The following is a 27,582-nucleotide window of genomic DNA, read 5'->3' on the forward strand; positions in this document are numbered from 1 at the left end:
ACACTAGGGGGCGATCAAGGGGTTAACTGTGTTCCTTCTAAGTGTTCTAACTGTAGGGAGGATGGGACTTGCTAGGGGAAGAGAGAGATCGGGGTTCATACTTTGTGAACACACGATCAGTCTCTACTCCCCTCAGAGAGCTGGGATCTGTGCGTTTACACACACAGATCCCAGTTCTCGCTGTGTCACAAGCGATCGCGGGAGCACAGCAGTCATCGTGCCCGCCGGGCACTCGCATTGGCTCCATGGGCGAGCAGCAGGCGCCCCTAGTGGCCACAGGGCAAAGCGACGTAACATAACGTAGCTTCGCACAGCCGTGCCATTCTGCCACAGTAAAACTGTGGCGGCTGGTCGGCAAGTGTTTAAAAACGCCCCCTCGTGCTCATGTGCAGAAACGAACAGATACGCAAATGGCGTTCAAACTACATATGAGGTATTGCCGCTTGATTGCTTTTGCGGGCTTTTTTTCAGTGCTTCTCCCAGCTCGCTGGTGCGATCAAGGAGCCGAAGAATGAGTCTGCCGGTGGCGGTGTTCCATAGAGCTCCGGAGTCCCTCAGAGGCCAGAAGCGACATCATGACGTCACTTCTGGTGGCAGCAGATGTAAATACTGGCGTTTTTTGGGGGCTGGAAAGCCTGGGAAATATTTTTTTCTTGATCCCAGGCTTTCCAGGATAGAGAAGAGATCTGGGGACTTAAGCCTCGTACACATGATCGGATTTTCCGCAGACAAAACTTGGGACTCCGAAGGGCGTTGACCAAGAACTTGTCTTACATACGAACGGCAAGGAATTGTCGGCTAACAAACACGAACGTAGTGATGTACTACGTGGTTTTTCAGCTCTTTAGCACCACCCTTTGGGCTCCTTCTGCTAATTTTGTGTTAGTAGAAGTTTGGTGAGTGTTGATTCGCACTTTTCATTTCACGCTTTTCAATTCGTTACTGAACGGACATTCGTCAACCAGCCATGTTGCAGAATTGGAGGAGATAACGTTTTTTTATTATTAGCCTTGGAGTTATTTGCTTTGACCCAAGTCCAGTCTAGGAACAGGCAGAGGAGGAGGAGGATTTCTTGGACCAAAAATTGGTTGCTTTATTAATCGTGGCCAATTATATCATATGCCTTTGCTGCAGGAGCTCCAGGAGAATAATCTGGATGATTTTCGGAATTATCTCCGGATCACGGACCCCTGCTTTCACCAACTCTTGGCATTGTTGACCTCCTATATTAAGAAGCAGAACACATGCATGAGGCTTTTATTTTATTTTTTGGTTGAATAATGATTTGATATATTTTCTATATTTTTGGATGCAGAGAATGCACTTTTTGGTTAAGTTCTACTGGCAGATAGCATGTCTAATTTTATATGTTTTCTTTTTTTAATGCTCAATTTAAAAAAATTGTGGAGAATAATACTTGCCTATGTGTTTTACTTCAAATGACAGTTTGGGAGTAGGCAGTTACATTTTAAAAAATACATTGTAAAATTAACAAGGGACACCAACATAGTTATATCTTTGATCTTAAAAACTACGGGATAATGGTGTTGTGGTAACTTGCACCAAAAAAACAACAAGCATAATAACATTATTCTTGATATCACTAGAAAAAAAAGCCTTTGAAAATTTGTTTGCAATAACTCCATCAGTATCACCAGAAAAGCAGCTTCATTATTATCCCATTAAAGAAGAGAATGCGCAGCATTTAGAGATTTCATAATTTGCCACGTCACGAATATTAATTCTCCATTAAGAACGCTAGTTTACAAGACCGACCGCATCTGGCTCATCCTTGCTTCCGAGCATGCGTGTTTGTACTTTGGACTTTTGTCCGACGAACTTGTGTACACACGCTCGGAAAATCCAACAGACATTTGTCCGTGGAAAATTTGAAAGCCTGCCATCCAACATTTGTCTGTGGAAAATCCGACAATTGTCCAATGGAGCGTACAAACAGTTGGATTTTCTGCCAACGGCCTGTCATCACACATTTTCCGTCGGAAAATCTGATCGTGTGTACGAGGCTTTAGAGACAAAGCTGCTGCAACACCGCTCCAGGTGATACAATAGCTGTACTGAAGATCTGGTGCTGGTTCAGTCCGTGAACTGGAAAACTTTCAAAGTATGTGCAAAGGAGGTGACCGCATTCCAATCTACAGAAATATAAATGCTTTAATTGTTAACCACACATAACATCAATAAGCCACGATACAACAGAACTGAAGCAGCAAGGTTAACGTGTTTCATGAACCAAATCGCTTAATCATAACCTCCATTCATTAAATGATTTTATTTTTAACCACTTCAGCTCCGGAAGGATTTGCCCCCTTAAACGACCATGCCATTTTTTGCGATACAGCACTGCATCGCTTTAACTGACAATTGCGCAGTCGTGCAATGCTGTACCCAAACAAAACTGACGTCATTTTTTTCCCCCACAAATAGAGCTTTCTTTTGGTGGTATTTGATCACCTCTGCGTTTTTAATTTTTTGCGCTATAAACAAAAAAAAAAGACAATTTTTGATAAAAAAAAAAAAAAACTAATTTCTTTTCATTTCTGCCATAATACATATCCAAAAAAATATATTCTTCTACATATTTTTGTTAAAAAAAAAAAAAAAAAATGCAATAAGCGTATATTGATTGGTTTGCGCAAAAATTACCACGTCTACAAACTATGGGATAGATTTAGGGACTTTTTTATTGTTTTTACTGGTAATAGCAGCAATCTGCGATTTTTAGAGAGACTGCGACATTGCGGCGGACAAATCTGACCCCAAATGACACTTTTTGTGGACCAGTGACATTATTACATTGATCAGTGCTAAAAATTTTAACATAAATGTAAAAATGACACCGGCAGGGAAGGGGCGATCAAGGGGTTGTGTGTTCCCTCAGCGTGTTCTAACTGTAGGGGGGTGGGCTGCCAGAAACATGACAGAGATCACTGTTCCAAATGACTGGGAACATAAGATCTGTCATGTCACTAGGCAGAACAGGGAAATGCCTTGTTTACATAGGCAGTTCCCCGTTCTGCCTGTGTACAAGGCAACTGCGGGCCGCCAGAGGACATCGAGTCTGTGGGACCTGCGGGCACACGCCCGCTATCCTTCTTGTACGGACTGACGTACAGGTATGTCAGTTCGCGCAGGAGAGTCGACCTGCTGCAGTATATCTGCGTGAGCAGGTCGGCAAGTGGTTAAACAACAAACATGTTATACTTACCTGCTCTGTAATGGTTTTCCACAGAGCAGCCCTGATCATCCTCTTCTGGTGTCCCCCAACGTTTCTGGTTCCTCCTGCCTTTAGAGTGCCCCAAAAGAAAACTGCAAAGTATAGTATAGAGTGCCCCTGTAGCAAGGTAAAAAAAAAAAAAAAAACTTCTGCCTTTAGAACCACTCACCTCCTGCCCAGGACTACATGTCCCATGAGGCATTGCTCCTCACTCATTCACAAGTTCTCAGGCACTTACTGACATATATGGACGATGTACTGAGCTGTGTGTGTGCGTGCTTCACTGTATTTCCCGATATGTAAACAAATAATGCAATCTGTATGCAGACCCACTAATTGGCTGACCGATTATGAAAATAGTTGACAACTATTTTCATAATCAATTAGTTGTCGATCAATTAGTTGTTTCGGCCCTAGTGATCTCCTCTGCCAGAACAGAGGTTTGCCCCGTTTACACAGGCAGATTTCCATTATGTCACTGTGGGAAACAATCGCAGGTGGCCGGCGGACAGAGTCCTCACAAGCTGATGTACACCCGCGGCGATTTGTGGGATCGAGCCATCTTGTAGCAGTATAATGATGGCGGCTGGTTGGGACGTGATTAAAATGATCCCCCCCCCCCCCCGAAAAAAAGTTCTGCGGATGCCCATGGTGTGGTCACCTCCTTTGGGGACTTATAGACCCCAGATCTCTCCGTAAAGAGGACCTGTCATTATCAATTTCTATTACAAGGGATGTTTACATTCCTTGTGTTGGGAATAAAAGCGATCAAAAAGTTAAAGGGAATGTGTAAAAATATATTTTTTATTTAACCGCTTCAGCCTCTGAAGATTTTACCCCCTTCCTGACCAGAGCACTTTTTACAATTTGGCACTGCGTCGCTTTAACTGACAATTGCGCGGTCATGCGAAGCTGTACCCAAACGTCCTTTTTCTCCCCAAAAATAGAGCTTTCTTTTGGTGGTATTTGAATGCCTCTGTGGTTTTTATTTTTTGCGCTATAAACACAAGAACAGCGACAATTTTGAAAAAAAAAAAAAAAAATCAAAAAACTAAAGGGAAAGTGTAAAAAAGAAAAAAAAATGTTTTTTTAAAGCACCCCCATCCCCTCATGCTTGCACGCAGAAGCCAATGGACGTGTAGGTCACACCCGCATACGTAAATGACGTTCAAACCACACATGAGGTATCGCCACGAACGTTAGAGCAGTCATTGTACAACTAGACTTCCTCTGAGGAATGCCAGAATTGGCCCGGTATGGAAGCAGCTAATTCACTTACTATATAAGCTCTAAACATATACCTGAGTCCTTTGGTTCCCCCTCGGCCTGCTGCTGAGGGGGAACTTGGAGGGGGAGGAGCTGAGAACACTGGAGGGGGGACTCTAGAAGAGGAGGTATAGAACCTCTGAGTAAAGCAAAAAAAGCTCTAGAACCACTTTAAGTGCTTGGGGGAGGGGGCCACTTTGGGTTTGATTTGGCAAAGGCACAAAGACTGTTCGCATTCATTTGTAAGGCCTAAACTAACACAAAAAAAATGACATTTGCTTTACACTGTAATTACAACACGCATGCACTTCTATATAATACATGCAGAGGATATGTGTGAGCTCAGCTGGAAGTTCCTCTCAGCAGCTCCCTGCAGCCATCACCTTAGGTGCACAGGCCCACATGGCTGGGAGAAGAAGCAGCAGCACAGGTCTCAGGCTCCTCACTATCACAGGGCGCCAAAAAACCTCCAGTAACACAGAGCGAACAAGTGGCGGGGAAAGGTTCTGTTTCCACGGCAATCAAACCTTGCCCCGTGACTGGCATCTCCCTCCAGCCAATCAGCGCCCCGCAGCCCCATCCAGTACGTCATCCCTCTGCTTCTTCTGTAGTCGCTTCGCGGCAATGAGCTCAAATAAGAAAAAAAAAATTAGAAAAACAGGGGGAGAGGGGGCGTGAACCTTGAGCGCATTGACAAGCGTCCCCCGCGGCCAACCATTTTACAGCAGTACTAGGCGCCCGGCCAATGAGCGCCGGCGGGAGGCGGAGTTACACAGGTTTCCAAACGCTCGGCGGCGCCATGGGCTTGAGAACTAAACGGAGATGGAATGTCCCAGTCTGAACCGGTTTCAACCGGTTGCGAGTGTGTGGCAGTAGAGTAGAAGAAGCGCCTCTTTCAGCTTGCCCGCCCGCTCTGCCGCGCCTCCACCACGGCGAGTAACTTGAAAACATTGTCAGCCGCCCGGGAAGTCTCCCCTACAATGTGCTGAGGGCCCCCCGGAGACATCATTATTATTATTACTGGCCATTCATTACTATAGTGAGTGTTTGTGAGAGGCCGGCCTAGGCCCACAGACTGTCCCTTTCCCATTCATTGGAGTACCAGAGCGGACTTCATCCTTCTCCTCACCAATAAACCCGCCACACCATCATCACCACTACACAGACCGAGGGGGCCCACACCCGCCCACCGGGGGGATTTCTATGTGAAGCTCCGTACTGGATTACTCTCATTGGATCGTTGTGAGGAAGAGGCAGCTCCGCTCTCGGTAAGTGACCGATTCCTGACAGGCCTTGTCTGGACACAGTACGGCCTTCCTGTCTGTCCCCGGGGCGGACATGTGCTCTCTCCCCCGCACCCCCACAGCTGGACTGAGGAGAAGGCCCAGGCCTTGTTGTCCCTAGCAACCTCTCAATGAGGAACCCTCCTAACTGGGCGGGCTCTGTTGTCCTTGGCAACCTCTTAGAATGAGGGCAGGCCTTGTTGCCCCTGGCAACCCCTCAGAAGGTGAAATCCACCTGATTGGATGGAGAGCCACGGGGCGGGCGCTGTTACCCAGGGCAACCCCTCAGAATGGGGAATCGTCTTGAGCGATTAGAGAGCGGCAGTTGGGGTTCCCTAGAAGCGGGCTCCTCCATGGTAAGGGGTGTAGCTCGCCCTTCTCGTGTGTACGTGACTGTGTATTGGAGGGGGGTGTGTACCACACTGGGGAGAGAGGGAGGGGGTTCTCCACGTGTGATCAGGACATGTGCGCCTTCTAGATTCCCATATTGTGATGCTCTAAGGACAAGAAGCGCCCCCTCTGCTTCTGTCTGGGCCCAGTAGGCCTCAGGCTTTTAGGGGACTTTCCTACAGCCCCGCCTAGCGGGCTCACACTCTACATAGAGCTTCGCCCGTGTTTTGGCGAGTGGCTGGCGGAGTGGAAATTTCCAGAAATGTTACAGCGTGTGTGAGGAGAGCTCCGCGAGCGGCGTCACGTGCTGGGGAGGGAGGGGCTGGGAGAGGCTGCTGCGTGACGGAGCCAGGCACACCGTGCTACCTGCGGGGATCAGTGAGATGCTCGCCTTACTAATGTTGGTGTCAATGTTTTGCTTCACTTAAAGTGACAATAACCCCCCAAAAACAAACACTAATTACATTCAGCTCACTAAGTCATTCCACTAAGGCCTCATGTACACTGCTACACGAACGTTTAGGAACAGTTGGGCATTTTTTTCAGCTGCCCCTGAACTCTCCTCTTATCAGTACACAGGGTGACATTTCTAGGCAGTTGCGTTTAGAGGCTTTTTTTTGGAACCTAAAAAATGCGTTGAGAGGCATTTCAATCGCTAAACGCGGTAACTCGTATTTAGCTGTGTTTTGTTTACAGGCGTTTTTTCACTTTTGGCTATTTTGGGAAAAAATATATATATATTTTTTTTTCAAACGCGGCATGTAAACGAGGCTAATCGGCCGTTTTTTAGGCTCTGGTTTATAGCTGTCAAGTTCAGGAGAGGTTGAACAACGTCCCTTGTACATGAAGCTTAAAACGCCTACAGAAAAGTCTTATGCATGTTTATGCACTTTTTTTTTTTTTTTTTTTCAAAGGTATGTTTCCTCTGACCTGTTGTGGGTGTGAGGAGCGTTGCATTTTGACAGGTTTACATGCGTTCTGGTGAGATATTATTATGCAAACATATTTCTATGGAACGCAGAGAAACCGAAGCATTATGGGGTGAATATGACACAGAAAACTTGTTTTCTGTGTGTTATTGAAGTTATCTGACTTTTTCTGCATGTAGTGTGTGAATGGGGCCTTAAAGTGGTTGTAAAACCTTACACACCACTTTTATCTACAGGTAGGCCTATATAATAAGGCTTACCTATAGGTACCATCAATATCTCCTAAACTTGCACCGTTTAGGGGATATTTACTGTATCAGCATGTGACAACGTTATCGGCACATGCACACTGAAAAAACAGTTCACTCATGCCGTCTCTTCAGCTGATGTGCCATTACCAGCAGCGCATGCACAGGAGTGACGCCATCACAGCTCCGGCCAATCACAGCCCAGGAGCCTGCAAAACCCGGACATAACTCCAGGAGACACGTCGCTGCCCACAGCGGCTTCGATCTAAGGTACGTATTTCATAATGCCTTTGTCGTGCAGGTGTGTTTTTTTTTTTTTGTTTTTTTTTTGTTTTTTTTTTTCATGGGTTTACAACCACTTTAAAGTGGTTGTAAAGGCACAAGGTTTTTTTACCTTCATGCATTCTATTATCATTCTTACCTGAGCCCCCTCTCAATCCAGCGATGTCTTGACTCTCCGGGACTCACACTCCTGATTTGGCTTTTGGCTGCTGCCAAAAGCCAAATCGTCAAAAGAAGAAACGGCTGCACCTCACGTGAGCTCCAAGTAAGGTTTATTGGAATATGAAAATATCCAAAATGACACCAGCAGTGGTTAAGGTAGACGCGTTTCACACAACAGAAATGTGCTTTATCATTTTTGGTAATCACATTGTGTGAAACACATCTACCTTGACCACTGCTGGTGTCATTTTGGATATTTTCATGTTCCAATAAACTTTTTACTTGGAGCCCACGTAAGGCGCAGCCGTCTTTTATTTTGACAATTTACCACTGAGGCGAGCCGGGGCTAGCACTCAGTTGTATGTTCCAGTGGGCGTATCAGTTACACCTGGAGCGGTGAGTTCTTTATATTCAGCGAGTGAGCCAATCAGTAGACGGAGGGGCTGAGGACGAGCTGTGGCTCCATGTTTGAATAGACACACAGAGTCACAGGTTGAGCGCGCCTGCTTGGGTGCACCTGGCAGAAGTAGGGAGTGCCATTGTGGGACCCGAGAAGAGGAGGATCGGGGCTGCTCTGTGAAAAACAGCTGCACAGCAGTTAAAGCAGAGTTCCACTCAAAAGTGGAACTTCCGCTTTAAGCACTCCTCACCCCCTGACATGCCATATTTGGCGTGTCATTTTTTTGGGGGGTGTACCCTTTTTTTTGTGGGACTTCCTGTCCCACTTCCTGCTTCCTATCTTTGGCTGCCTAGGCGACTCCTCTCGCCCCAGGCTGCCCCTCCCTGCCAGCAATCTTCTGGGACACAACTCTGGTCCCAGAAGATCGGCTGGCCAATAGGAGAGTGCAGCGCGGCTCGCGCATGCGCAGTGTGTGCCTGGCCGGGTGCCTAGTTACCATGAGGGCGCTGAGGAGAGGAGCTAGCCTCCAGACGGCTGCATCGCTGGACCGTGGGGCAGGTAAGTGTCGGTTTATTAAAAGTCAGCAGCTGTGCTTTTTGTAGCTGCTTAGTTTTAATAAACTAAAAAATGGATGGAACTCCGCTTTAAAATGGTTCTAAAGTTTGGACATCCCTGTAAATTTGTCACTCCCTTTATACTTATCTGAGCCCCATTTGGATCCAGTGCTGTGCCCATCTACAGTAGCTCTCTCCACTCACAGGTTATAGAGGCAGGAGCCAATCAACTGCTTGGAGCTGCACTGAGTGTGTCAATAGGCGCACACACCCGGCTCAGGAGCACACCTGCAGGTGTGCCTCCATAGGAAGCGTCTTCCTATGGTGGCACATCGAGGAGAAGAGCCAGCGGGGGACCACAGAAGAGAAGGATCGGGGATGCTCTGTGTAAGACCTTCGCACAGTGCAGGTAAGTGTAATGTTTATTATTTTATTAAAATAAAATTGTGCTTTGCAATCACTTTAAAGTCAGACAATTAGGTAAGCGTCTATACTCTTTAAAATATAGTTATACGCTGTCTCAACTTGATCTGCACATGCTCAGTTGCGCTCTATTTTTAGGCACCGCCGAATTTGTAGAGGCCTTTTTGGTGACTGCCATTTGCCCCTTTTCACACGGGTGATTCCATCAGGTCCGTCTCAGTTTTTTCAGACGGACCTGGTCAGACCCACCAATCTCTCCTATGGAGCGGAGGATGTCTGCTGACACCCACCACCATCTGATCCGATCCTTTCCGCCAAAAGCAGATGGATGGGAGGGCCTATTCCCCATCCGTCTGGTGGATTGCATGAAAACGGACAGGCGGTCTGTTTCCATCTGATTACTCTATAGACGAGAGCTTTCTGTGTTCGCTCTGCATAGCAAAGTGGACCTGTCATTCGATTGCTCAGTGGGATTAGTGAAGAGATTCCCCTGCTGAGCAAGCAGATCGCTCTTCAGAGGCGCCTGTGTGAAAGGGGCCTTAAAGCGGAATTGAACCCTCCTATCCTTTACGGCCAAGGCAGCTGCTTCTGTTTGATCTGCAGCTGCTATGGTGCTGCATGTGAACAGTTATATGACACTATACATTTGATGGTTTGACAGTTTGGTTGAGGAGAAAACAAATGTGACTGTTAGCAATTCCGGCATTCCAGGAATGTAACTTTTTTTTAAGACTGTTAAAAGGATGGGTTTAGTTCTGCTTTATGATTTACTGCTGTTCAGGGGCTCTGGGCTTCAGAAAAATGCCAGCCACCAGCAACAAGAAACGGCAGCAATGCTGGAGGCAATTTACAGTACACAATGTTGGTAGCATAATTATTAATGTGGAGTGTATGTTCCTTGCAAAGAACATTTTTTTTTATCAGGTTGTTATGGGTAAAGCTCTGCTTTTAAAGAGGAGCTCCAGTCGGTTATTAAAAAAAAAAAAAAAAAAAAAAAGTCAGCAGCTACAAATACTGACTTTTAACAACTTGCTGACTGCCTAACATACTTGTACTGCGACAGTTTGGCTCTATTTCGCTAAACTGCGTACCTGTACATCAATTAGTGCAAAAGACACGGGGGGGGGGGGGGGGTGTTGGGGGGCGTGCCTGCTGCCGGAGGCGCGATTGCAGGCTGATTGGACAGAGGGAGAGCCAATCAGCGGGTCCGCAGGCCACCCGTGATTGTTCCTGTGAGAGACAGATCGTCGTTCTACCTATGTAAACAAGGCAGATCGCCATTCTGACGGGAGAAGATAGAACACCAATTTCTGTCTTTACACCATTAGCAAGCACCAGCTAGGCACACACTTAACCCTTTGATCGCCCCTGATGTTAACCCTTTCCATGCCAGTGTCATTAGTACATTAATAGTGCATATTTTTTAGCACTGATCACTAATAATGTCTCTGGTCCCCAAAAAAGTGTCAGTTGTCTGATTTGTCCACCACAATCTTACTAAAAATCGCTGATCGCCGCCATTACTGGTAAAAAAAAAAAAAAAATAGAAAAATGCCGTAAAAATATCCCATAGTTTGTAGACTTGATAACTTTTTGCACAAACCATTTAATATACGCTTATTGGGATTTTTTTTTTAACCAAAAATATGTAACAGAATACATAGTGGCCTAAATTAAAGAAATTCAATTTTTTTTTTTTTTTTTACTTTTACTCACACTGAAAGCGCCCAGGCATCGTCTGTAAAGCGCCGCTAAGTTTAGCGGCGCTTTACCGTTTGTTTTAGCGGTCGAAGAAGGGTTAAAAACAGCGGCGTTTTGCCGGTGGATCGGCAGCGCGCTGCTCATTGATTTCAATGGGCAGGAGCGGTGTATTTACCGCTCCTACAGCGCTGCAAAGAAGCAGCTTGCAGGACTTCTTGTGACGCACTGCCAGCATAGCGCCCCAGTGTGAAAGCACTCTGGCTTTCACACTGGGATTGCAGCTGAGGCTTTTTACAGGCGCTATTTTTAGTGCTAAAGCATCTGAAAAATGCCTCCAGTGTGAAAGGGGTCTTACAGGTTGAAGCGGATCTGATGTCTATGCTATGGTGGCTGGTTGTAAGAGTGGCACTTTCTTATTTTATATATGCATTGCTTCGGATGGCCTCCTTGGCAGCCTTTACACCTGTACCTGAGTATCTCAGGAGCTAAGTCCCCGACTTTGAGTGGTGTTCCAGGCTTGGTATTTAGGTCCCTGTGATTTCCTGGTGTTCTTCAGCCAGCTTCCCACAATGTATTTGCAAGACTTGCCGGTCTTTCTCAGTGCTCCCATAGTCTCCTGGGACTTGTAATTTGTCCTAGGAGGTTGCTGGAGGGGAGGATAGCAGTAGAAATAGTAACCTGCTCCCAGAGGGGAAAAAAAACAGATGTATTTCACTTTATAAAGAAAGCTAATGCAGCCATCACATCTTAGGGCCTGTTTACACCTTGTGCTACAAGAGGTCTTCTGCACCTATCTCTGCAAGGGCACACAGAAAACATTTGTTTTCTGTGTGGCCTATTCAAACCACGACGCTGGGACGTGAGGGTTTTTTTTTTTTTTTAAATAGAAAAATGACAACCTCAACATTGTGGTGTCAACAGGGCACATAGAAAACAATATTTTTTTTCTGTCTTGCAGAGACTTGTGTTGAAACTTGTTTTAGAAAAACACAAGCCTCTGCACATGGTGTGAAAAAGCCCAAAATATGCAAGTCAAATTTGCAATTTTTTTTTCCATAAGTTTTTGTGTACATGTGGTGTGAATAAGGTCTTGCTGGTTGAATTACCAGGTGCAAATAAATAAAAAAAAAAAATGCCCTTGTCTGTTCAACTACCTTAACCACTTCAGCCCCAGAAGGATTTGCCCCCTTCCTGACCAGGCCATGCGTTTGTTTTAACTGACAATTGCACGGTCATGTGACGTACCCAAACAAACTTGATGTCCTTTTTTCCCCACAAATAGAGCTTTCTTTTGGTGGTATTTGATCACCTCCTGCAGTTTTTATTTTCGCGCTATAAACAAAAAAAGAGCTACAATTTTGAAACAAACTAAATATTTTGTAGTTTTTGCTATAATATCCCAAAAAAAATGTAAAAAAAAAACAAATTTCTTCATTAGTTTAGGCCAGTATCTATTCTGCATATCTTTGGTAAAAATAGCATCTACAAATTGGGGAAAGATTTGTCATGTTTTTATTATTTATTTATATTTTTTACTAGTAATGGTGGCGATCTGCGATTTTTATCGGGATTGCGGCAGACAAATCAGACACTTGACACTTTTTTGGGACCATTGACATTGACCTTATACAGCGATTAGAGCTAAAAATAGCCACTGATTACTATATAAATGTCATTGGCAGGGAAGGGGTTAAAAAAAAACGCAATAAGCGTATATTGGTTTGCGCAAAAGTTATAGCATCAACAAAATAGGAGTTACATTTATGGCATTTATTATTATTATTATTTTTACTAGTAATGGCGGCGATCATAGCCACTGATTACTATATAAATGTCATTGGCAGGGAAGGGGTTAACACTACGGGGTGCTCAAGAGGTTAACTGTGTTCCCTATGTGTGTTTCTAACTGGGGAGGGGGGTGACTGGGGAGGAGACATATCGTTGTTCTTACTTGGTAGGAACACACGATCTGTCTCTACTCCCCTGACAGAACCGAGATTTGTGTGTTTACACACACAGATCCTCGTTCTCCCAGGAGCAATCGTGGGTGCCCAGCAGACATCGTGCCCACTGCGCGCGCCTGCTATAGCATCTTAAAGAGCCGACCTACAGCGATTTGCGCAGCCGTGCCAACCTGCCGCAGTTACAGGGTTGAAACAAACCATTTAATACTGACGGGTGCTTACAATAATTAGCTTTAATTCATTTATGTAAAACCTTTATTCCAAAAGGGGAGAAAAAAAACAGTTTGCTGTAACTGCTTAAAAATGTTAGCTGGAGTTCAGGTTCAATTTGTTAATCAAGTACAACTAAAGCAGCCCATAGGTATACAAATACTGTAGCTGCTGACTATTAGTAAAAGGACACTTACCTGCCCAGGTATCCAGCGATGTTCTTACCCAAACCGATTCTTCAATCTTTGGGTGCAAGTGCTGGCTTCTGGAGTAAGTGAAACGGGAAGTGGAGCCTTTTGGCTTCACAGCTGGTTTCTTACTACACATGCGCAAGTCACGCTGCACCTTGTGAATGGCCCCATAGTCTTCTGGGACCGGTGATGTGTCCCAGAAGACTGCAGGGGGGAGGGAGCAAACAAGCAGAATTTCCCTTTTGGGTGTAACGCTCCTTTAAAGAAATTCACCCTCTCTTTGTCCTATTTACTGTTCTCATTGAAAACTGAAAGTAAAAAAAAAAAATTACACATTTTTAGTTTCCCCAGAAAAGTAAATGAGGGGAAATCTCCCAATAGGGATGCTAGTTCTGGTGACCTGGGGGTCCCCAAGGAATTCCCTTAATTTGCTCGCACTTCCTGTTTGGCTATAGGATAGAAAGTGAAAGGAAATCTCTGCAATGGTACATAGATGGGGAAAAAGAAAATCTAAAAAGAGGTATTAACCCTCCCTTACTCTATCAAAAGTGTGTGTGGGGTTGCATATAATTCCACTTTAGAGACCTCATTTTGTGCAGCTTATAGTTTAAGGTATAACTAAACCAAAATGTTGTGTCTTACAGTTTACCAGTCCTCAGGTTTGGTGGCTGCAATATATATAAAAAAATGTTTTCACGTAGGCACCTTTTTACAATTGTGTGACTTGGCACTGCAAAGTCACATGACAAGTCGTACCCCATGATTTCCAATGAGTAGCATACATATCTGTGCGACTTCAAAGTCCCTACTTTGGTCTGACTTTGATGTGACTTGAGGTCCATCAACCTTACACAGGCATTGCTTCAAGTCGCGTAACTTTCAGATCATACAAGCGTGAAAGGGGCCTAAGGGTAGAGCTGCACGATTAGTCAAGATTGCGATAACGATTCTTGACGATTAAAGTGTTTCCCGATTCTTTCTATGCAAAGAATTCTCTCTGCTCTTCTGAAGCCACAGCCCTCAAAAGAAAGGAAGGAAAAAAACGGGCAGTCTGCCAAGAATCAAAACATTCTTTATAGGTTGAACTTAAGTATAAACATTGTAACAATTTGTCAATGGAATAGACTTTGGTGTAAGTGAAAAAAAGTTTAACCACTAAACCTTTTTCTGACATCTGTTGGTTTCAAGCTAAAATCATTTTTTTTTTTTTTGCTAGAAAATTACTTAGAACCCCCAAACATTATATATATTTTAAGACACCCTAGAGAATAAAATGGTGGTGGTTGCAATATTTTATGTCGCACTGTGTTTTCTCAGTGGTCTTTCAAATGCAATTTTTTTTTGAAAAAATTACTTTAATGAATTAAATAAATAAACTAACCAGTAAAGTTAGCCCTTCTTCCTTTTTTTTTTTTTTTTTTTTTTGTATGTGAAAGATTTTATGTCGCGAGAATCGTGATCTTTTTATTCTAAGCAAAGAAATCGTGTTTCATTTTGGCCAGAATCGTGCAGCTCTACCTAAGAAGAGCATTTTGTGTTGCTGAAAAAAATTACTGTTGATCCTGCCATCCACCATTTCACCTCGGCGCCCTTTTATATATGGGTTAGCTTGCCGCATGGAGTGCACTGGGTTTCTTTGCATTTATGGTCTCTGTTTTCTAAAACCCTTCCTAGAATGACAGCCCTGCTATTCTATAGACTCAGTACAGTGACTGAGCATTGTTACCATAGGAGAAGTTTTTTACTTGCAGGTTCACCAGGTCAAAATAAATAAAGAAAAAAAAAAAACATCCAAGCACCACATTTTATTAAAGATTTGTTAATCTACAATGTGTTACATTTTTTTTATTGGGTTTAGATTGGTCAAACTGGCCTAAACCAGTTGACAGACAGTGCTACATTTTATTTTTTATTTATGAGAAGAAACTGGGAAACATGCAAGAAACCAATGGAACACTGCAAGAAAAAGTTTAGTACAAAGGCCTGTGACCTCCTCCCTGGATGTCATAGCCACTTTGTTACCCATTTATATATTTGGCCTTCTCTGCTCAAAGTTTGCGTTGCTGCAAAGTTTGTCACAACATTGCTTAGCACTGAGAGATAAAAAGAAACAATGTATCATTTGGTTCTTTGGAGCAAAGAGATGGAACTGAAGGCTCGGTTCACACGGGGGCGACTTGTCAGGCGACCTAGCCGCCTGACAAGTCGCCTCCCGTTCTGTACAATGGAACCGTTCTAATCGGAGCGACGCAAGTCGCTCCGACTTAGAAGAAAGGTTCCTGTACTACTTTGGGGGCGACTTGCATAGACTTCTATACAGAAGTCGTCTTGCAAGTCGCCCCGGCAGTCGTGTGCAGGTCGCCTCGGTGAGGCGACCTGCAAGTCGTGCCGTGTCTAGTGTGAACCGGCACTCAAGAGGAACTGCAGTCTGCTCACATAATTTGTAATAAAAACATCTTTGCCATTCTGAAGTTTCCCTCCAACCACTTTGCATATTATTTTATTTCTGTACTTGCCAAATATGCTGCAGAAATCTCCCTCCACTGCGTCTGGTTGCAACCATTTAAATTGTGGGCAGCTGAAGCCAGTTTACTTCCTGGATTTATGCAGATTCGGAGGCACATCTCCAGCTCTGCAGCTCTCATTTGCCCTCTTCCTGGCAAACTCTCACACAAGTGAGAGCTGTGCATTATGTCAAAAGCCAAGGCTCTTTACCAGACAAGAAATGGGAAGTGGGCTGTATAAGGTATTTACTGGCAGAAAAAAAATTTACTATCCGAAGATAAAACAAGGGCAGAGGATTTAATAGATGGAAAGATTTTAAAAAATGACAAGTTCCGCTTTGTCTGTAAATGAAGTCAGTTTAACCACTTAAAGCAGAGTTCCGCTTCCCCCTCAAAAAAAAAAAATATTAGGACACTTGCCATGTCTGCACCACAGCCGTTGTAGCTGTCAGCTGCTGCCGATGCCATTGCCGGTAAGGGAACCCGACAGTGAAGCCTTGAGGCTTCACTGCCGGGTCTCTGCTGCGCATGTGCAAATCGTGCTGCGCTCTCCTACTGGCCCAACAGCAGGAGGAAGAGGGGGCTGGACTTCTTACATACCTTGCCGCAGTGAAGTCCGATGGAAGTGGAGACGGGGTACCTGTCAAAAACAAATGTGGGGGGGGGGGGGGGGGGGGCTGATAAGCAGAAGTTCCACAGTTTCACTTTTGGGTGTAGCTCTGCTTTAAAGACTGAGCCTTTGTCTGACACTTGTTTTATAAGTAAAAAAAATTTTTTTTTTGCTAGAAAATTACCTAGACCCCCCCCCCCCCCATTATATATACCCCCCAAACAGAGAGAGATAGATATATATCTATATCTCACAATTCTAGATAAAAATGAGAATCACAATTTTTTTTTTTTTTTTTTTTTACTTAGAATAAAGATCATGATTATTGGCGTAACACCTTTCATGTTACACAAAAAATAGGGCTAATGACCGGTCGTTGCAATATTTTTATGTCGCACTGTATTTGCGCAGCGGTCTTTCAAACACTATTTTTTGGAGAAAATATACTTTAAAATATTAAACTAAATAGTAAAGTTAGCCCAATTTTTTTAATGTAATGTGAAAGATGTTACGCAGAGAATCGTGATCTTTATTCTAAGTAAAATTATCATTTTATCTAGAATTGTGTGTATAATATTAACAATCTAATTCACATCAGTCCATGCTCTCAAGGAGCTTACAATCGAAGGTCCCTAACTCAGATTCATACATGTACATACTAGGGCCAAGTGACCTACCAGCATGTCTTTTTGAGTGTGGGAGGAAACTGAAGTACCCAAAGGAAACCCACGTAGGCACAGGGAGAATGTGGTTGGGATTTGAAGTGATGACCCTAGTGCTGCTAACCACTTAGCAACTGTATGTGTAAACTGTTTGGTATGTAGTAATCTGTAGATGCCATTCAGAAAATAAATGCGGTTCATTTCATTGTAAGTTTCTGAGCTTTTTTGCTACTGGTTGCTATCTCATATGTGGCATCATGGTAATTTCTTTATCAAGCCTATGTAATTTTCATGTATAAACACTGTCACTAGGAAGTCTATCAAAATTATTTATAACCTCCAAGCCCTGCTTCTGTAGTTTATTAGGATCAAGCACAAATTGGGTTTTCATGATATGCAGTATCTGTGACAACAGCAACCAGTAAGCACCTCCCTGCATGTTTCTTTGTTTACATAATATAATGGCTAATCTCAGTGGTTGCCACAGGCATCACTGTCAGTTCTTGCAGATATTGGTGCCATTGATGTTTTTCACAGTGGCCAGTCTATATATAGTGATAACTTGGTGCATGCATTTCATCACTATAATGTCCTAGACTGGAAACTTTTTTAGAAGTCCTTTTAAGAAGTAGGGATGATCTCAGGTGTGTTCGCAAGTCCACGTGCTCGCGCCTGCCAGGAAGCTGACACACTGCAGCGCTAATTACAGGCAGGTGAGACATTTCCCGATCCGCAGCTGTACAGATCGGGAAATGTTTCACTGCCTGTGATTAGCGATGCGGAGTGTTGGCTTCCTGGCGGACACGTGAACTTGAGAGCGCGCCTGAGCTCATCCTTATTAAGGAGGAAAGGATTACTTGTATGCATTAACTACGTAAGGACTGGAAGATTTTCCCCCTTAATGACCAGGCCATTTATTTGCGATGCGACACTGCGTTGCTTTAACTGACAATTGTGCGGTCGTGCACAAACGTATCCAAACAAAATAGATGTTTGTTTTTTTTCCTCCACAAATAGAGCTTTCTTTTGGTGGTATTTGATCACCTCTGCGGTTTTTATTTTTTGCGCTATAAACAAAAAAAAGTGACAAGTGTGTATGTATATGTATGTGTATATTATTCGGAAATTAACGATTAATTCCTCAATCGGTAATTTTTTTTGATCGGTAGGCTGCCTGCCCTGGGGCCGCTTTGGGCTAAGCTGTGGCTGCAGCGCTCCGCTCCCTCCTCCTCCTCCACTATATGTCATACACAGTCTGCGGGCATCTCCCGCTGTGTGTCTCGGAGCTGAGTGCGAAAACTTTGGCCGCGCTGTGAGAAAAGTCCCGCCCTCCTCGTAGATCAGCTCGTGTGATAGACGCAGTGTTCTGTCTGATCTAGGAGGAGGACGGGACTTTTCTCACAGTGCGGCCAGAGTTTTTGCACTCCGCTCCGAGACACACAGCGGGAGATGCCTGCTGACTGTGTAATCCAGGCACTGACTACAGCGAGGCTGCGATTATGACGTGTGACGTCCTAGCCATGTCCGGCTTTGGCCGTTGCCATAACAATGGTGCTAAATCAGCTAAAAGTAGTTGGATCTGTATGTGCGTTATAATCGAAATTAGTCGATTAATTGATTTTTTAAAAAATCGATTAATCGAACACACATTTTAATCAGTAACAGCATATATACACACTGGCAGGGAAGGGGTAACACAAGGGGTTAAATGTGTTCCCTCAGTGTGTTTACTAACTGTATGGGGGACTGTGACTGGGGAAATGCACAGATTTGTCTTCCTGCATAGCAGAAAGACAGGATCTGTGTGATCTCTCTAGTCAGAACGAAGGTTTGCCTTGTTTACACAGGCAGATCCCTGTTCTGTCACTGCAGGGAGCAATCGCGGGTGGCCGGTGGACTCCCACAGGCTAATTGGCTCTGCCGCTGGGCAGTGGGCGCGCGATGTACAATGGCAGCGATTCGCGGTAATCAGCCACATTGCCTCAGTACAACTGCTGCGGCTGGTGCGTAAGTGGTTAAAGTCTACAGAAAAGTGTATTAACGGTGCAGGCTGTCCCCTCCCGCTGCTTGTAATAACAGCCGAGCGGCTGCTTAGTACCATCAGTTGTCATTACAAGCAAGTTGACCGTCTGCTCTAAAAAAAAAAACGGTACTGGGGTGAGGCATTACCTGGTACCACCACTTCAGCAAAACTATGTACAGGTACTAGGGCTGGGAGATTTCCCCCCCAAAAAAAAATCAGCGATTTTTTTTTTTTTTTTTTTTTTTTTTTATATATATATATATAAAAAACTCGATTCACGATTCAAATCCGATTTTTATTTATTTTTTTATTTTTTTTTATATTATATTAAAGTGTATCAACAAACAAAATTTAAAAAAAAAATTAAGTGCATTTTAAACATTCTTTGCAAGGAAAATGTACCTATCAACAGCAGGTTGAAGCAAGCTCGGTGGTGACAGGTGACAATATGATATCCCCACAAAACAAAAAATCCTGAGGTAACCTACTCTAAGTCAAGATTGGCCATACTTGGTTACCTATAGATTATCTGCAGATTTCTATGGTCAGGTCAGATGGAAAAAGTGGAACAGATTCCTCCATCTATGTTAAACTGTGTGGATGGAAGAATCTATCTCCCACTGGCCCAAGCTTCCATATCTTGCGCTCGTCGGCCCCGCTGGCTCTCACAATACCTGAACATTCTGATTGGGTGCAGGAATTGTTTAGGTGGAGAATCCAATGGGGCTGACTAGCAAGATACTGAAGCTTGGCCCAGTGAGTTTCCTCCATCCACACAGTGTAGCGTACATTACAATACATGAATACATGGAGAAATCTGTTGCACTTTTTTCCATCTAACCATAGAAAATCTGCAGATAATCTATAGGTGTATGGCCAGCTTTAGTTGAGTTGAACATGTAAAGTTACATGTTCAGTTCAACTATTGTATAAAGGGAAATTGGGGAGGGAATGACCAGGTCTTCTCCAATGAAGTCCTACCTCACCATGAAAGAGAACAATGGGGACTATCGCGGTACCTCATGAAAACATGCAGAGTATAAAAAATTTCAATTTATTCAAAAATAGACATTTTTAAAAGAATCTATATATACATAATATAGATTGACAATGGGTGTAGTAAAGACATATTACAGTACAAAATTTGTTGAGATAACAATTTAAAGCGCCCGCATAGGTGAATGAAGGCTGGTTTTGAATACTTAAGGACGTGAGCCTCGACAGTTTCGCGGTCAAGCCGCTTCCTCAGGACTGACACACTACATCACTGTATACTGACATACTACATCACTGTATACTGACATACTACATCACCGTATACTGACACACTACATCTCCGTATACTGACACACTACATCTCCGTATACTCCGTCGAACGTGCATGCTGGAAAACCAGCAGTCGGCTGTCTCCCGATCAGTGCTCTCAGCCAATGGCAGAGAACACTGATTGGAGTGTTGGGGAGGTCCCATCCCGTCCTGTCCCGTGTCAGGACACAACAGCTCAGCAGGGGAGATCACTGGACTAATCTCGCATGGTTAGTACAGCGGCTCCAGACTGGAGCTGTGATGTGAGGGTTTTTTTTTTTTCTTTTTTCATTTAGGCAGTAGGAAAGTGAATTATAGGTGGTGTTTCTGGGTAATGCAGTCCTGTGGCTCACTCTTCTTACTAAGACAGCAGTGGCCATTGACCACACAGACACCTATTGCAGTCACATGGAATTGGGGAGAGGGATCTCAGCCCTGTATAAATTCCATGTCGGGAACACAAAATTTCTGCCTATCTCTTCCAGTGATAATGTAGTAAAAAAAGGTAAAGATCAGCAGCTCCTAGAAAGGCATGCTACTAAGCTAACCTGTTGCTTTTCCCTTTCTGTGCAGAGTACAGGCTCACTCTAGGTGGTAGACACACCCAAAGAATAACAAAGCAAAACTTTTTTTAGTTTGGATAGACTGGAGAAACATTAGTACCTGTCGGTTGTTATTGCTGTCTGTGCCCCTATTTGTGAGATTCGCCCTTGTCCGGTGTACTGTTATCATTGAACGTGAAAGTAAAAGAAAATCCCAAGTTTTGGGTTGACGCTAGAACAGTAATAAAGTGGAAATCTTCCAACAGAGGGGGAATGAACAATAAAAAGCTTAAAGTGGAACTCCAGCCTAAAATGAGAACAATAAACATTATTTTAGTAAGGTTACTAGTCATTTGCAATCGCCTGATGATTCTGCCCAATCTCAGTTAAGCAAGTAAATTCTGGTGTTAGGCTGAGAGCGTCATTCATACTGAGACTGTTTGAAAAAAATCAGCACACAGCAGTTTTCCCTTTTCATTCATTGTGTAGACATATTGGGTGCTTATATCATTGCATCAACCCTACAGCTTTCCCCCCTGCCCTCACTTCAGCTCCTTTATTTCTGCTTACCCCATGTAAAGAAGGGGGGCAGAGAACATACAGTGTGGACGGAAAGTATTCAGACGCCCTTTTAATTTTTCACTCTTTGTTATATTGCAGCCATTTGCTAAAATCATTTTAAGTTCATTTTTTCCTCATTAATGTACACACAGCACCCCATATTGACAGAAAAACACAGAATTGTTGACATTTTTGCAGATTTATTAAAAAAGAAAACATATCACATGGTCCTACGTATTCAGACCCTTTGCTGTGACATTCATATATTTAACTCAGGTGCTGTCCATTTCTTCTGATCATCCTTGAGATGGTTCTACACCTTCATTTGAGTCCAGCTGTGTTTGATTATACTGATTGGACTTGATTAGGAAAGCCACACACTTGTCTATATAAGACCTTACACCTCACAGTGCATGTCGGAGCAAATGAAATTCATGAGGTCAAAGGAACTGCCTGAAGAGCTCAGAGACAGAATTGTGGCAAGGCACAGATTTGGCCAAGGTTACAAAAACATTTCTGCTGCACTTAAGGTTCCTAAGAGCACAGTGGCCTCCATAATTCTTAAATGGAAGATGTTTGGGACGACTGGAACCCTTCCTAGAGCTGGCCATCCGGCCAAACTGAGCTGTCAGGGGAAAAGAGCCTTGGTGAGAGAGGTAAAGAAGAACCCAAAGATCACTGTGGCTGACCTCCAGAGATGCAGTCGGCAGATGGGAGAAAGTTGTAGAAAGTTAACCATCACTGCAGCCCTCCACCAGTCGGGGCCTTATGGCAGAGTGGCCTGACGAAAGCCTCTCCTCGGTGCAAGGCGCATGAAAGCCTGCATGGAGTTTGCTAAAAAAAAAAACACCTGAAGGACTCCAAGATTGTGACAAATAAGATTCTCTGGTCTGATGAGACCAAGAGAGAACTTTTTGGCCTTAATTCTAAGCGGTACGTGTGGAGAAAACCAGGCACTGCTCATCACCTGTCCAATACAGTCCCAACAGTGAAGCATGGTGGTGGCAGCATCATGCTGTGGGAGTGTTTTTCAGCTGCAGGGACAAGACGACTGGTTGCAATCGAGGGAAAGATGAATGCGGCCAAGTACAGGGATATCCTGGACGAAAACCTTCTCCAGAGTACTCAGGACCTCAGACTGGGCCGAAGGTTTACCTTCCAACAAGACAATGACCCTAAGCACACAGTCAAATAACGAAGGAGTGGCTTCACAACAACCCCGTAACTGTTCTTGAATGGCCCAGCCAGAGCCCTGACTTAAACCCAATTGAGCATCTCTGGAGAGACCTAAAAATGGCTGTCCACCAACGTTTACCATCCAACCTGACAGAACTGGAGAGGATCTGCAAGGAGGGATGGCAGAGGTATTAGATCAAAAGGGTGCTTCTACTAAATACTGAGCAAAGGGTCTGAATACTTAGGACCATGTGATATTTCAGTTTTTCTGTTTTAATAAATCTGCAAAAATGTCAACAATTCCTGTGTTTTTCTGTCACTATGGGGTGCTGTGTGTATACAACCCCTGGTAAAAATTATGGAATCATCAGTCCCTGAGGATGTTCCTTCAGTTGTTTATTGTTGTAGAAAAAAAGCAGATCACAGACATGGCCAAAAACTAAAGGCATTTCAAATGGCAACTTTCTGGCTCTAAGAAACACTAAAAGAAATCAAGAAAAATAATTGTGGTGGCCAGAAACAGTTAGATTTATAGAACAAGCACAGGGAATAAATTATGGAATCACTCAATTCTGAGGAAAAAATTATGGAATCGCCCTGTAAATTTTCATTACAAACACTAACACCTGCACCAGATTAAATCTGCTTGTTAGTATGTAGGTAAAGAGGGTAAATCATCACGCAGTGTTGCACAAGATGTTGGTTGTTCACAGTCGGCTGTGTCTAAAACATGGACCAAATACAAACATGGGAAGATGGTTAAAGGCAAGACCGAAAACTTAAAGCAATATGCCTTGAAAACAGAAAATGTACAACAAAACAAATGAGGAACAAATGGGAGGAAACTGGAGTCAACATCTGTGACCGAACTGTAAGAAACCGCCTAAAGGAAATGGGATTTACATACAGAAAAGCTAAAAGAAAGCCATTTCTAACACCTAAACACAAAAAAACAAGGTTACAATGGGCTAAGGAAAGGCAATCGTGGACTGTGGATGATTGGATGAAAGTCTTATTCAGTGATGAATCTCGAATCTGCATTGGGCAAGGTGATGATGCTGGAACTGTTGTTTGGTGCCGTTCCAATGAGATTTGTGCAGACGACTGTCTGAAGAAAACATGCAAATTTCCACAGGCAATTTTGATATGGGGCTGCATGTCAGGTAAAGGCACTGGGGAGATGGCTGTCATTAAATCTTCAATAAATGCACAGGTTTGCATTGAAATTTTGGACACTTTTCTTATCCCATCTATTGAAAGGATGTTTGGGGATGATGAAATCATTTATCAAGATGATAATGCATCTTGCCATAGAGCAAAAACTGTGAAAAAATTCCTTGAAGAAAGACACATAAGGTCAATGTCATGGCCTGCAAACAGTCTGGATCTCAATCCAATTGAAAATCTGTGGTGGAAGTTAAAGAAAATGGTCCATGACAAGGCTCCAACCTGCAAAGATGATTTGGCAACAGCAATCAGAGAAGGCTGGAGCCAGATTGATGAAGAGTACTGTTTATCACTCATTAAGTAAATGCCTCAGAGACTGCAAGCAGTTATAAAAGCCAGAGGTGGTGCAACAAAGTACTAGTGATGTGTTGGAGTGTTATTTTGTTTGTTTTTCATGATTCCATAATTTTTTCCTCAGAGTTGAGTGATTCCATAATTTTATTCCCTGTGCTTGTTCTATAAATCTGTTACTGGCCACCACAATTATTTTTCTTGATTTCTTTTAGTGTTTCTTAAAGCCAAAAAGTTGCCATTTGAAATGCCTTTAGTTTTTGGCCAGGTCTGTGATCTGCTATTTTTCTACAACAATAAACAACTGAAGGAACATCCTCAGGGACTGGTGATTCCATAATTTTTGCCAGGGGTTGTATTAATGAGGGGAAAAAATGAACTTAAATGATTTTAGCAAATAGCTGCAATATAACAAAGAGTGAAAAATGTAAGGGGGTCTGAATACTTTCCGTCCCCACTGTAGATCAGTCTTTACAGCCCCTTCTCTCTTTCCTGTTTTTAAAACAAAAAAAAGTCATCCTTAACCTCTCTAGATGCCTTTTAATGTAAAGATATTCTCAATATCCCAACAAATATTTCAGTCTGGTCAGTAATTTCTAAGGGCTGGTTCACATCCATGCAGTGCTTTTTTTGGTGCCTTGTGTTTTAGGTTTGTTACTGTTGACTTCTGTAGAATGTGTGTTTTGATGAAAGTAAATCAAAGATGCCAAATGCAGAGCTAACACATTGCACATAAAATGCACAGATGTTAACAGTGCCTAACATGCAACATAAAGTAATAGGGAAAGAACTAAGATTTCAAATACTGTGATGTGAAATTCAATTTCTGTCAATTGCTTACAGATAATGAAAACTTATTTTATTGTGCTTTTACTCCTTGTTCAGAATATTTTAATACTTAAGGCTGCATTCACACCTGAGCGTATTCCGCTCGTAAAATGCTCATCTCAAAAGTTCGAACAAGCAAACTCCCATTCATTTTAATGGCCCCTGTTCACATCTGATCGTTCTGTCACCTGAAGCTCAAAAAAGTACATGAGTTTCTCTTTAGGCAGATTACAGGCGTTTTTCTGCTTTTTACATTGGTGACCTTTTGACCTGTGCAAGATCGCGTGACTTTCCGCCTGAAAACAATGCGCTCAGGTGTGAATGCAGCCTAAGCCTTGGAAACACAGGCTGAAAATTGGCCGGTTCAGCAGGTAGAGCCATCTGTTCAAACCGTCCTGCTGAAAAGCCAGCATTCGATCAGTGTACTTTGGAGGAATGGGGGGGGGGGGGGGGGGGTCCACCTGTTGAATGAAAAATCTTTGTGTTCCCTGCCTTGATGTGCATGATCTGGGCAAAGATATATTTTAAGGCCTTATGCACAATGGGTGTTTTGGAAAAAGCGCATGTGCACGAAACATGTAAGCCACGGTAATCACGGCAACCCAGAGCTTGCAGTCCACCATGACAGACTGATATCCTGTTTACCTTTACTTCTGGCGCGACGCCTACGTCATCCTGTGCGCCCAGCCAGCTCGTTCAGCTCTCCTGGTCCTGTCCCTCAGCGGTGGACATCACACCATACCACCTGCAGCGTAGCTGGGGTGTGTACCCGCGATCAGCTATAGAGCTGACATGTCCACAAGGGTCCTCTGCTATTGTGGTTCATCTTGGACACAGGCTGAGTCTGACTACTGGCCAAAGGTGGAAGCTGATCGGTTGATGTTAATCCCTCTCCACCCGAATGTCACAGTATTCTTTTACATTAGTATCTACATTGACTGACTATATGCTTTTAGGATTGCCTCTGCAACCCCTGCAAGTTTTTATCATTGACAGTTGTTTATTCACCAGAAGTGCAACAAATAAATTAACTTTTTACTCGACTTAAGGTTTGAATGTTTTTATGCTTCGCCCATAGAGCGCTGCTTTTTTGTTTTTGTGTCTTGTTATCCATTCCTTCCTGTTGTTGGCGGCTGCACTGGGTCCTAGCTCATTTTATATTTTCCAGGATTTGTATTTCCACGTACATGGCTGACAGCTTTTAGCCCTCAAGGAACTCTGTTTGTGTTTGCTATAAAGTGGTTGGAGGGAAGCTTTAGAATGGCAAGGATGTTTTTTATTACAAATTGTGTGCAGACTGCAGTTCCTCTTTAAAGACTAAACCTTTTTTGACACTCATTGCGTACAAGTTAAAATCCATATTTTTTTTTGTTGCTAGAAAATGACTTAGAACCCCTAAATATATAATTTAGCAGAGACCCTAGAGAATAAAATGGCGGTCGTTGCCATATTTTATGTCAAAGAAAAATTCCTAAAACGTTAGCAGCGCTAGTGCCACAATGGCAAAGATTTAAATAGCATTTAAAATAGCAATACAATTATAATGAGTCCATATAATCAAAAAATTAAAATCCTTGTGGGTACAGAAACTTAATGGATAGAGGGAGAAAGTCACCCTTTCTTCAGGTGATTTATAACGTGCAAGAAAAAACTGTCTCCCTAAGGAGCGTGATGTTGTAGGGAGTTCCTCCACCTCAAGTAAGTAAGCCCCTTACCAGATCCGAAGATCTCCTGTCACAGAGATCATACACGCAAGTGGCTGTGTCCCCCAGCCACTGGGTCTCTGTCAGGATGTGTGTCACAAGTCACCTCTCCGGGAAATCAGCCTAATGATGATGTTTCCGCTCCCAATCCATGGATAAACATAAAGAATGCTCCATAGCATAATACAGTTAAATGCTACTTTATTAAATAAAAGAAAGGCACTTACAAAGTGTGCAGTTTCAATTCGCCTCTAAAATCACAAATGCGCCGGCTGGCTTCAGCTGCTGCCCGTTCCTTCCGGGTTCAGCGTGGTGTGGTGGTGACGTCAGCACGCCGCTCCTCCCTAAACATTTTTTAGTTATTGAATATTTTTTAATATTTTGCTTATGCTTGATTGTCACTAAGTTGGTTGTATCAATCATGATCACGTTCATTTATTAGCAGCGCAGCCTATTATTTGTACAGTTATTAAGGTGGGGGTTGTCTCACATTTAAGGTTGCAGCAGCATTTTGTTGTTATTTTTGGTCTTTTTTCGCTTTGTCCATTCACTGAACACATGTGTGGAATATTTTTCACTCAAGGGATAGCGCAGTATTTTTCTTTATGGTTTTAAAATAGCAATACATTTGCTTAAAAGTCCGCTTAGAGGTGCAAAGTGGTAATCCACTAGGTAAAAGTCTATTAAGAAAAAGAGGTGAGTGTAACGTAAGCCATTGTGGAGGAAAGCATTAACAACGATCCCAATATGGAACGATATCCTTCACCACACCACTTGTGCCAGAGCCCTATAGGTAATCCACTTACCAGATTGTGCTGGTTTGTACGCTTATCAGTCAGACAGGTAATCGCTGTTCACTGACCACTATCCATAGTTTTGAAGGCAACTTCTCGTTCCTCCAGGCCCCACTCC

The 27,582-nt window shown here is 43.4% G+C and overlaps 1 protein-coding gene across 2 annotated transcripts in view; it reads left to right on the forward strand.

Annotated features, from left to right (window-relative positions):
* The first annotated feature begins 5,246 nt into the window (after positions 1–5,246).
* The window catches only part of XPO1 (exportin 1), a 96,998-nt gene continuing 74,662 nt past the window's right edge, over positions 5,247–27,582 (forward strand). The window contains exon 1 of one of the 2 annotated variants that reach the window (XM_073628082.1): positions 5,247–5,769. The gene's annotated coding sequence lies outside the window, so the exon portion shown is untranslated. Of the gene's footprint in view, positions 5,770–5,987; positions 6,141–27,582 lie in introns of those variants that run through there. The other variant, XM_073628083.1, reaches the window with a different exon arrangement.

This window comes from Aquarana catesbeiana, linkage group LG04 (assembly GCF_042186555.1).
Source record: "Aquarana catesbeiana isolate 2022-GZ linkage group LG04, ASM4218655v1, whole genome shotgun sequence".
NCBI lineage: Eukaryota > Metazoa > Chordata > Amphibia > Anura > Ranidae > Aquarana > Aquarana catesbeiana.